This window comes from Acipenser ruthenus, chromosome 4, assembly GCF_902713425.1.
Source record: "Acipenser ruthenus chromosome 4, fAciRut3.2 maternal haplotype, whole genome shotgun sequence".
NCBI lineage: Eukaryota > Metazoa > Chordata > Actinopteri > Acipenseriformes > Acipenseridae > Acipenser > Acipenser ruthenus.
In genome coordinates this window covers 73,579,546-73,591,269 of record NC_081192.1, presented here as the reverse complement: position 1 = coordinate 73,591,269, position 11,724 = coordinate 73,579,546, and the positions used below count along the sequence as shown (strand labels likewise).

The following is an 11,724-nucleotide window of genomic DNA, read 5'->3' as shown; positions in this document are numbered from 1 at the left end:
TAGTGCAACATGCTGCGCTTGGATACAGCATCACTGGCTAGCTGAATGGGTGGAGCTGGGCAATGACTCGAAACGACAGAGATACAGTATCTATCAAGTCACACAGCTCTCCGACTTGGAAGTTAGCGAAGGGGGTTAGCAACTGATCCAGGTTTATTATAGAAATGTCTTGTTTTTGCAACTGTAGTGAGTTTCAAAAAAGAACTGACACTAATATAGAATATTTATTTCAACAAGTGACTCAACTTAAGGAAATCCTGGGGTAAGTTGTAAACGGACAAATACACATTTAGGAATCATGATTTGTTTCCTAGCCTACAGTATACATGTATACATGTATTGTTGGATTTGAACTTAATAACACTTTTTGCAAAAAAAGAGAATATAATCCTTAAAAAAATAATAATAAAAGAAAATTGATAGTGGACAGTATTCTGCGAGGATGGTTAAATTGCCGACGGTTTTGTTATGGTTATGTTCAAACATATTTTTGTTTCTATATTGACAGATTATGTAAACAAGCCTATCCCCATACATTTTCTGAAACTCGGGGGATAAGAGATTTTTTTTAAAAAAAACTCGAAATAGCAATTTTGAATCTTGGGGAAATGGTAACTTTACTGGGGATCAGAGACTGCATCAAACTGATACTCCAGAGGCGTGCCGAACTGAATTCAAACACAAAGTATTTACTATGTACACATTATGAGTAGAGCGGCGGCTGAAACAATTAAATGTGCCTTGATGCTTTTTCGACATTAGCGCGCCTTCCTCTGCCGCTCCGAGCGTCTCTGCTGCTTGGTTTCCCTCCCGAACTGTACTTCACTGTACTTAATGCAAATGATATGCTAAAGAGTATCGTGTGTCCCACAATGCTAGCTACACTGATCAGTTGTTACGACCAGAATCAATCATGGTAGCGCCCACAGAGGAGCAACTAGTTCTCACACTTGAAATTAAGCATTTCATGAAGAAATTTCTTGTCGCCACCATCGTGCTGAGAATAGCCATCATCTTTCTTCTTTTCTTTCTCTCTTGAAGAATCGCCGCCCGAACATCAGTGAAACGGGGTTAGTTACATGAAGTAATCAGAGAAAGCTATATAAGGTTTCTTGCTTATAGAGAGAATTAAAAACTACGTTCTAAACCGAACACCAAATAAAATAAAGGGAATAAAAGACAGAGGCCCCATGTCAACTTGTATCTATGTTAATATATTATTAAGCTGTTGTCATGGGAAATTTGCCTCGAGGTATGGCACAAGCACGGTTTTTGGGGTGGAACCCCATGGCAGTCGAGTGTTTTGATTTATCCTTGTCTGTTGAGGAATATGATTCACGAGTGGGAACGTTTGGAGGCATTTTAACTTTGTGATCGGTGAGCGAGAGATAAACCTGTTTTCCAGAACCTTTCAATTAAAATATAATGTGGAATTTTGCTGTACTAATATAGCAAACTATGGGTCACTATTACATGATATAAATTATCATGTTATGCACGAATGTAAGAATTGGCTTTCTGTGGTGATGTACTTTTTTCTGTATTTCTATAATCGTTTGCGTGATTTATTTTAATTGCAATTATATGTCCTGACCACTATTACAGTTTTGTTACAGGATACTTTAGTTTATCTCTAATGTAATTGAATCACAGTTTTACATATAGACTGCCCTGTTGTCAGGCTACGTACTAAATTCGGGGCCACTTTACTTTTCAGATAATGTCCCAAGATCGCTTTGATTTTCAGATAACGTCCCAAATTCTGGGTCGCTTTGGTTTTTTCAGATGACATCCCAAATGTGGCAAAGTGTTTGCTTTGCCACGTTTCAGTACCTTTAACACTGTCTTGTGTCTTACAAACAGCAGATAGCATGTAAACAGGGTGGCGCCTGTATATTTATTCTCAATACACAACAACAAAGTAAATATAACAAAATCTAGTTCCACTTTGGAACCTTTAACTCAACTTTATCTAAACTAGAACCGGACAGCTATGCCGTTTCCGGAAACCAAAACCAGCACTTTATTGAAATATAAATATTAAAAGCCTTACCACAGATCTCTCAAACACAGTTTGACCTTCTTATTTATACCTGCCTGCCTAATCCCAGACCCTCATTAAATCAGTCAGGTGATTCCACTTCTGGCTCTAGTCCAACCCTATGGCATTCTGGGGGATGTAGTCCATAAACCCCTGGACTACATCTTTCCTCACAATATTTATAATTTGGATTATTCCGCTGGGATTACTAATTTTTGGAGTGCCTTTGCAATCTCATTTATTGCATCTTCCCTTCTTTTCTTTTATTATTTATTGAAAAGATTATCTACAGGAAGTTTCACATTTGTAGCTTTCAAACAACATATAGTCAATGCGGCCTATGTACTAAGAGAGACGAGTGCATTTGGAAAAGTGCAATGTGAAACCAATAGAACTCTAGTCTGGGTGAAGCTGCAAGTGAACCAAACAAACACATCTGAATTCACTTTAAACGAAACTCAAATTCACTTTAATTTTTCTAGTGTTAAACGAACTGAAAACCTGAAAAAAAACTTGCAAATGTTGGTTGGATCATGTTATTACTATCATCACCAATAGGTAGCTAGCTAGCTAAGTTACTAATATTTGGGAAATGTTGAAGCTACATCACATACACTGAGATAAATGATTCCGTTTTATCGAAATTATTACATACTGATATTTAATCGGAATTAGGCCAGACGGTCTGAAAGTAATTCATGCTCGTTTTGCTTTCATACCCTTCGCATTCAGGGCCGGTTACATTTAACTAGTGTAGTATTTTTGGTGCACATGGCTTCTGTTTCATGAATCCAGGAAAATGGGCCAGTGTGCCAAAAAGCTGAAAATTAATTTACAAACTATTTTTTTAAAACATAACTACGAACTAATCCTAACTTTCACGCAGCACGTCACATTTGTTGTACAGTCAGAACCTGAGACTGCGTACCGAAGTGCTGTGTTGGTACTCGTTCCCGTGACATGGCAAATCTTTTACAAATCGGGTTTTCTACAACTAAGCAACCAATAAGCCAAAAGGAAAACGTTGAAATCTATAAATCATAAAGAAAGTAATTATGGAAAAAAAAAAAAAATGAAGACGAACATTTAAAGTGGAGGCTTCATCTGGCTTCATTATGAAAAAGCAACGTTCTACCTTGTTTAGCGTCAGTTTCCCAGACTTTCCCAGCTTTATTTGTTGCGAATTCAACATTTCGTTTACATCCTATCCAGTCTCACAGTAAGATGTCCCGATGGATACCTAGATACGTAATCGAATGGTCTAACTTTTTGATTTGGGATCCGATGTATTCAGATCAAAAATTCTCTCAGCAAGATTTCCATTACACGAGAGTAGATGTTAAAACTTCATGCTGATTTGAACTCGGCTCTCGCCAAGATAAGCACCAACTAAGACGTAGCTTTACAGTAAACTAATGTGATCCATATGCGTCTCCATCCATTTACGTTTCCTTCCATATGATGATGTAGATATCCTTCTGTCTGGTGTTAATGGCTGAAGTGTAATGCTGGCTCCAGGGATCAGCTTATTTTGCCTCCCTGGCGCATCAGCACACACAACGGCTGCGATGCTGGCTCCGGGGATCAACCAAAGTGCGGCCTCCCCAGCGCATCAGCATGACAACCGTCTGGATTGAGCTAAGTAGGGTACATCTCTGGGGTTTTCAAGTGGGCACCTTCCATCCTCAGTGTTTCGTCGACTAGCCCACGACACCTCAAGAGGGCTCGACGGTGATTCTGGCGTCCCAGCATCACCCCCCTCCGTCCCCCACTCAACTCAGCCCAGCTTACTTACCTGTCCCCAGCCAGAATCTTTCCGTCTCAACCACAGCCAGTTGCTGCTCCTCTCTGCTGCTTCAGATAAGTTCTTCACTGTGCGACGCAACTCTTGGCCACTGAATCCGACGTCTCTGAGAAACCGGGTTGTAGAGTGTGCCACAAATCCTCGACAACCCACTTCCACTGGGTAAACCCGAACTCTCCATCCTCGCTGTTCCGCTTCAGTGGCTAGTTGAGCATACCGCAGTTTCTTCCTCTCATACGCCTCATCTACAGCGTCCTCCCATGGCACTGTTAACTCTACCAGGTGAACAAGGCGTGCTGATCCAGACCACAAGACAATATCTGGTCGAAGGTTAGTGGTGGCAATCTCAGGTGGAAAAATAAGCCGTTGACCAACATCTGCCAGCATATTCCAGTCTCTAGCAGCTTCCAGTTGTCCTGGGCGAGGATTGGTTTTAACACCTTTTCTTGGTGGTTGCTCTCCTGGGCGGAGGAATGTTGTCTTTTGTGTGTAATGTTTTGATGGAACAGGTGGCAACTTATTGGTCATGTTACGCTTGTCTTCCAATGCTAAGGCCAAACATCGCAGCACCTGGTCATGGCGCCAAGTAAACCGTCCTTGGCTAAGAGCCACCTTACATCCTGTCAAAATGTGCCTTAATGTTGCAGGTGATGAACACAAAGGACATGAGGGATCCTCTCCTACCCAGAGGTTTAGGTTCTGTGGTGATGGGAGAACATCATATGTTGACCTGATGAGGAAACTGATCCTGCTCTGTTCCATTGACCATAGGTCTTGCCAGCCAATCTTGCGTTGTTCCACACTCTCCCATCTCATCCATTCTCCCTGTTTGGCCTGGGAAATGGCCTTTATACACCTCATCCTCTCCTCCTGCTTTTGCACCTCGTTGACTACCAGCTTCCTTCTTTGAGCTGGGGCCGCCTTGTGCCATGTAGGAGGAGTTGAACTGAAACCAAGACCCCCTCTTCCATGCACGATTGGCGCTGACTTGAGAGAGGCTACACAAGAGACAACGCTCTGAGAAGGATTGTTATTATTTTGTATTATGAATATTGTTTTAATAGTGTTTATATGGATGGGAATTTTGAATAGTTTCCTATTTGAATACACAGGGTGCAACATTTTTGTGTATTCAATTACCCGAACTCTGGTCCCTTACGCTCCCAAGAATAAAAGGCAAATGCATGTGTAAAAGCAGACAGCATAACAGTGTAAGCCAGTAAAGTTTAGCCGGGTTCACAAAGTGTACAAACAATATCCAAGACGAGATTTCTTCGTTCAATACGAACATTTTTTTTTATTTTTGTATCTGAATAAGTCAAAAAATATTCGTTCGAATGTTCGGATATTTGTCCCAGCACTACAATTAAGTGTATAAAGCTAAACATATAATCTAAAACTATGATAATGTTTACCATAAAGCCCTTGCTTATAATGTAATGGATTATAAACACAGTTTGGTATGACAGCAATAACGTTAAATGTTCAAATGCTTACAGTAAAAAATGTATATGTAAACCCATGAATAAAAAAATGACATAACTATTTTAAGAACTAAAGGTTAGGTTAATTAAAGGTTAAGATCAATATACATGTACATTTTATATAAATTAATTCACACATAAATAAGTACATTACATTTAAGTGACAAACAGTAAAACTATACAAACAACAAACTATAAACAGAAAGAAAATGGTAAATTGGATTTAAAGTAAATTAATTAGGATTATTTAAATTCATATTTCATAGTTGAGAAAATACAAATTAAGCATTTAAAAGCATTTAATGAAAATCATTTGAGTATGTTTTTTAAACAAAACCGTATACATAAACTTGCTCATTCTCCCTCACCCTAAAATTAACTACATAAATTATCTTTATGTTTTTTTTTAATGTTTAATGCCGAACGAAAGCTGATCATTTTAAAAACTGTGGATGCAATCTTACTATCTTTCCCTATACCCACAATGAACCTCTGTATAAATAACAAAGTGTTTTTGCACCATGTGCATATTCTACATTGAAAATAAAATACACAGCTAAAAGAAGGCCAAAGTCCTTTGTGATGTCACCTGTTTCCTCAGCTAGAATTTATTTTCCATCTATTAATTCTTTGATCTCCCTGTAAGCTAAAAAGGGTTGCCCGTGATGCCCGGTACTGGAGTTGGAACATATGTACTCTGAGTTCAGCAATGTTAAAAGAGTGTTTTTTTCATTAAACTAGTGGTAGTAGTGGCGAGGGGGGAGTGTGCGGGAGGGGGGTTTCCCAGTGGAAGTTTTTGAAAAAAGGGATTAAAACGGTGCATTGTGGCACATTTGTGCATGGCTTAAGCAGTGGTCTGCTTGTAGTGTCTGACAAAGTACTCCCATTAGTGCAATGAAGGAGCTTTATTTCAGCACTGCTAACAGCAAGGCAAGATCAACAAGATGATAAATGGACTTTGAGCATCAAAGCCCCTGCAACACTGGCTGAAAATGTGGTGGAATTGGTGACCACACCATTGATTGTGCCCACTTGTAATATGGGAAGCAGCATGCTGCAGCTCCCATGCTCAGTGTTAGTAAAGTCCTGATCTGAGACCATGTAACACAGACAGCTCTTATTACATGTTACTGTTTATTTTTCAGGAAAAAAGTTTCAATTGCATCGAGTTCATTCTTCTATTTATGCAAAATACACCACAGCAAGCACATTTCAATACATTTTTGATATTTTCATTAACACAATCTGAGAGCTAAATTTAATGAATGTGGTTTTTTTACTGCAATTAAGTAAGCTGCAGTGCATTTCATTTTTTAATTCCCTTAATGTTTTTATTTTTTCGAAGCAGTAGACTTCCAAAATACAGTCCCAATTATTTCTATGTGTTCTGCTTTCACCTTAAAATGGTCAGTTTGAGAAATAAACTTAAGTTTTCCCTGCAGCAGCTGAACCTGCTTTAGTCCATCAGCTACATCACTGTTTTTCATGATAGTAACGTGTTCTTTTTCTAAATTTCTTGAATGCAACTGTACATTTTAAGCTACATTTTTACACAACAATACTACTCACACACGTTTGGTCACCATCACAACTTCTAAGAAACTATACATGAACTCCCAAAATGACAAGCACCTATGGGTACATAGTTTACGATATGATAAAAGGAATACGCTTCTTTGTTGCATGTGTCTAGCTATTATGTATTGTATCTAACAGTGCGATAATAGGACAACAAATGTACTAAATGATAATACCCGAAAATATTATTTTTAAATAAAAGCAGCCGGCGGTGGATTGCGCCGGTCGCCGGCTTACTTTTGACAACCCTTTTACTGTGCTTAAAAAACTTAGAATCCGGTTTAAAATACTAAAGAGAAAGGCTCGTTAAAAGCCAAATAATTACTTACTTGTTTACCATGACATTATTTATTCCTTGTAATATTACAGTTACTAGGAAATTGTGCACAATAGAAACCCACCTAACACAACATTATCCAATCACTGGTTAGCCGTGTTGTCTGTGCAGCCAATCATGAGTCTTTTGCGGCCGTGACTCGAGTCTGAGTCCCGGACTCGAGTCCTACAAGTCTGCTATTAATTAACAGTTTAATTTGACTTTACCTTTGGAAATTAATGCAATCCTTTATCCTTAATGTTTGCTGTAAAACCCATTTCATGGTAGCCCCTCAATAGGTTAAATGATTGAGTAAATGTATAGATATCATTGTAATATCACCAATGTATTTTATTTAATAAAAAAGCAAAATTGTTGTACAAATATATTTCTCCACATTTTATAAGTTTTGTTGAGTATTTCAATGTTAATAAAAACACCTAAACGTTTTTTTATATTGCCTTCCAGTATCATTTATTGTTATTTTGTTTTATTCTGATATTGATTACAAAGACGAGGCCATGGATGCCAAGACTGCAAGATGAACAAAAAGAAGCTTGAAGATGCAATTCGGATGGCAGACCAATCCAAGAAAGATCTAGAAGATTTCAAGCAAAGGTACTGATTAATTGTAATGAAGATTATTGTCAGTGACACTTGAGTTTTTTTTTTGTTTTATTTTATTTAGCTAAATCCCTGTTGAATTTGATGTGATGTTATTTAGGTGTGATGACTAGAATGAAGTAAGGAAACACCTTAATTACACATAACATAACTCAGCAGAGGTAACATTTTTATGGTTTTTTTTTTATATATCAAAAAATGTTTCTCATCTACTTCCGTCATTACCATAACACAGTTAAAAATTGCTGTATAATAAAAAATACAAATAAAGGCTTGTATATTATTATATACATTATTAATAACAAAAAAGAATTAGAAAAAAATAAGAAAAAAATATTATAAGCCATATTTCTTGACCAATAAAATTAAAGTTAAATTTAGATTTGTAAAATACCTAATTTTGACCTTGCATGTTTTTTTTTTTTATCCAAAAAAATGTTTTTTCCAACCATTTACATTTGTTGAATAAGAACTCCTCAGACCTTTATTAACATAAAACTTACTCCTGTTAATACTAATGGAGTTTTATTTATAAAATCAATACTTGTTATGGTAATTACATTAAAGTTACAGTAATAACACATTACAGTAATGATAGTTATGGATTCAAACAGTGATTTAAGTAGTTTGTAATGACACTACACAGACTTCAAATGGATAATTTATTACAAATAGTAAAACTTTATAAGACATTACAAACTTTCAAGCCACTTACAGCTGGTTTCACAGACGGTGATTAGCACTAATCTTGGACTGTTTGTGAAAGAGTATGTAGCTGGGTTCCGAAAAATATAGCGTTACACGTCCCCACTTGTTGCTACAACTGTTTAAATAAGCCCAGGTGTTATTTGCAGGGAGAGAGACAGACACAAAAATCTGCAGGTTTAATGCGCTACTGCGCAGTTTATTTAACAAAATAAAACAGACAAAACACTTGACAAAACACACTTAACAAAATAAACGGCACAAGGGCCAAAACAAAAGGATTTACAAAAACTCACAAATGTAAACAAGACGGGACAGCACAACATGGAACAGAAACAACCACCTCCACCTCTATCACCAACATTAATTCTAACTAACACCCATGAACACCTATTTTATACACATGTGGCTGTCGGCTCCAGACACATTCCCACGTGTTTTAACGGGGAGCAATTTAACCCCCTCCCTGCCAACCCAATATTCCCCACACAAACACACACTGGCAGAGCTTCCACCCTGCCATACTGTTACAGTACCTGTAATTTTTATTTTTATTGTTAACATCCTGACAACTTTTTACACTTATACCTTTAAAGACTGTTTCAAAGCTTGTTTCAAAATGTCCGCTGTAGTGCACTGATAGCATAAGGATGATTGCAGGTAATACGGCAATAGCAATCCATGATGTGCGGAACAGAAAAGCCAGAGCACTTGTTGTTATGTTTTTTTTTTAATTGTTCTTCCTGCAGTGATTTAGAGGATAGCTCACAATCCCCAGTGCACTAGAGCAGACATTTTGAAAAGAACTTTGAAACAGACTTTAAATGTATAAGTGTACAAAGTTGTCAGGATATTAACAATGAAAAGAAAAATTACAGGTGTTATTTAAACAGTTCTAGCAACACATGGGGACGTGTAACGCTACATTTTTCCAAACCCCGCTACTTACTCTTTAATGTAAGATAGTATTGAGATTAGTGCTAATCAGGATCTGTGAAACCAGCTGTAAGTGTTGATCAAGAGTAACATTTCACTGTAACATTTCACCCCCCCCCCCCAAACACATTAAAAAGCAATCGTATCCTGATGACTTTTAAAACAAAGGTGTTTAAAACCACAATGTGGCCACATTAGAGCTCTCAAACTTGTCAGAACTCTCAGTTCATTTGGTACACAACATTCCTTATATAAGTCTCAAATGTCCAGTGTTGAAAGAAACACATGTTTTAGTAAACTTGTCTTTTTATTGGTTCTACACTTGGTTTAAGAAATCTGTTTGCAAGCCCAGCTTTCAGTTAGTGTTGCACTTTCTTGGTCATTTCACCTGGTGGTCATTTCACTTGGTCACTTCATTGGCTTCTTTTTTGTCATAAATGAACCAGTTGTTGCCCCTGTAACTGACATGCCTTCAGCCAGAAACATGTTTTGACCCAGAAGACACTGCTGAGGTGAAATGACCCACTAAGAGTAAGTGCAAATAGATAACATGAGAGTAAGGCATAGAAACTGATAACTTATATCACATTGCATGTATATCACACTGTGCTTATATCACATCGTATGTATATCACACTCAGCTCGCTGAAACCAAAACATTTAATCCTGGGGTTAATAATACAGTCTGTATTGTTTATACTGGCATGATTATTTCATTGTTTTTTAAGGATGAAAGTCAAGATTTCCAAGGAGATTGGTGTCAGGGGAGATTTGTCAGAAAACATCAATGACCCCTGCAGAGAGACAGAGCTTCTGAAAATGTATGAGATTCTGAAGAACCAAACCTGGGAACAAACAAAAGAATGGATATTGAATGGAAAACATATAGCCCCTAAACATATTTTTAAACTTGGAGCTCAGATCATAAAGGTTAGTTGTTGTTTCCTAATTTTTTGCAAATGCATTACAATTGGGTATATCAGTGTGCCCTTCTGTTTCTATTACCTTGTTGAGTGTCTGTGCCTCACTGTTTTCAACGCAACATCCAAAAAGTTTCTGTCAATTCTGATTGCGCATCCATTGCGATCCAAAATGTAACAGTTTAATGCTGTTTGTCAATGTATACTTTATACTTAGGGCTTCTGGTTTTCGGTTTTTATTCATTACATTTTTCAGTGCTTATTTTAGCTATTTTTGAGTTTTATGTAAATTGTTTTTTTTCAGGGCTTTCGCTTTTTATATACTGTATGAAATTACTGTTTTCAGTTACTTTACAAAATTCTTGGATTTTTTTCTGTCACAATATGTATGAACTCAACAGTACTTGCACACTTCAGTTGTACCTTCTTTCCTTTGCTGTCTTCCACAACGAAATCCTTATGGTCACAGACATATTCTTCTGGGGTTTCTGTGTGTTTAGGCATTTTTTTACATTTCAACACCATTTTTAATTCAGTTTTCAATTCCACGAGCGTGTAAATACTCCCTATGATGGAACTGTAACATAGCTTTAAATCTCACGAGCAAGAACAATCCTTCGCTTCTAGTAATTGTCACCTCGTTTTAAATCCTGCACGCGTGTTAAAATCCTCCAATAGAAATGTATGAATGTGCTGCCAATCAGTAGTTTTTTTGATTGTATAGTTGATTTCATTGTATTGGGGGTGTTTTATCATTTTTTCTCGGTTAAAACCGAAACTCAGAAGCCCTATTTATACCCTCTTAATTTGTATTTTTTTTTCATCTGTTTTCTATATAATGATCCCATGGCCAATTGTTCTGCAAGTTTTTTCTCTAAACCAATTCCCCCATACCTATTTGATAAAATGAGAGTGCTGTGCATTCAATTTGCAATAGTAAAAATAGAGTGCTGTACATTTTACCATTCATAACCAGTTCAATTTCCTTATTTAACATTGCTGTAGTTTGTTTTGTTTCCCGTTTCATTCTGCACTTATCCATAGGATTTATCATTGAAACATCGTCCAATTGATCCCTGTTGCAAATAAATAATACATTTATTCATATTAATCTAGATATACAAATAAACAAACAAACAAGAAAAAAAAACAGCACAGCGAAATATGGACGGGAAGAATTCTGAACCATGGCTAGCCACACAATATGCACACCTGCCTCCGTAAGTGCACTGTGCTGATGTGCTGTACAATAATACAATGTTCTGATTCCTAACCAATGTCAGAAGTGCAGTGGATAGATAACTTACCTCAGATCC

The 11,724-nt window shown here is 37.1% G+C and overlaps 1 long non-coding RNA gene across 1 annotated transcript; it reads left to right on the top strand.

The window, feature by feature from the left end:
- The first annotated feature begins 70 nt into the window (after positions 1 to 70).
- On the top strand, positions 71 to 10,569 carry LOC131736936 (uncharacterized). The gene is made up of 3 exons (XR_009328526.1): positions 71 to 262; positions 7,737 to 7,841; positions 10,217 to 10,569. It is a non-coding gene; the product is annotated as an uncharacterized LOC131736936 (long non-coding RNA).
- Positions 10,570 to 11,724: the final 1,155 nt, after the last annotated feature.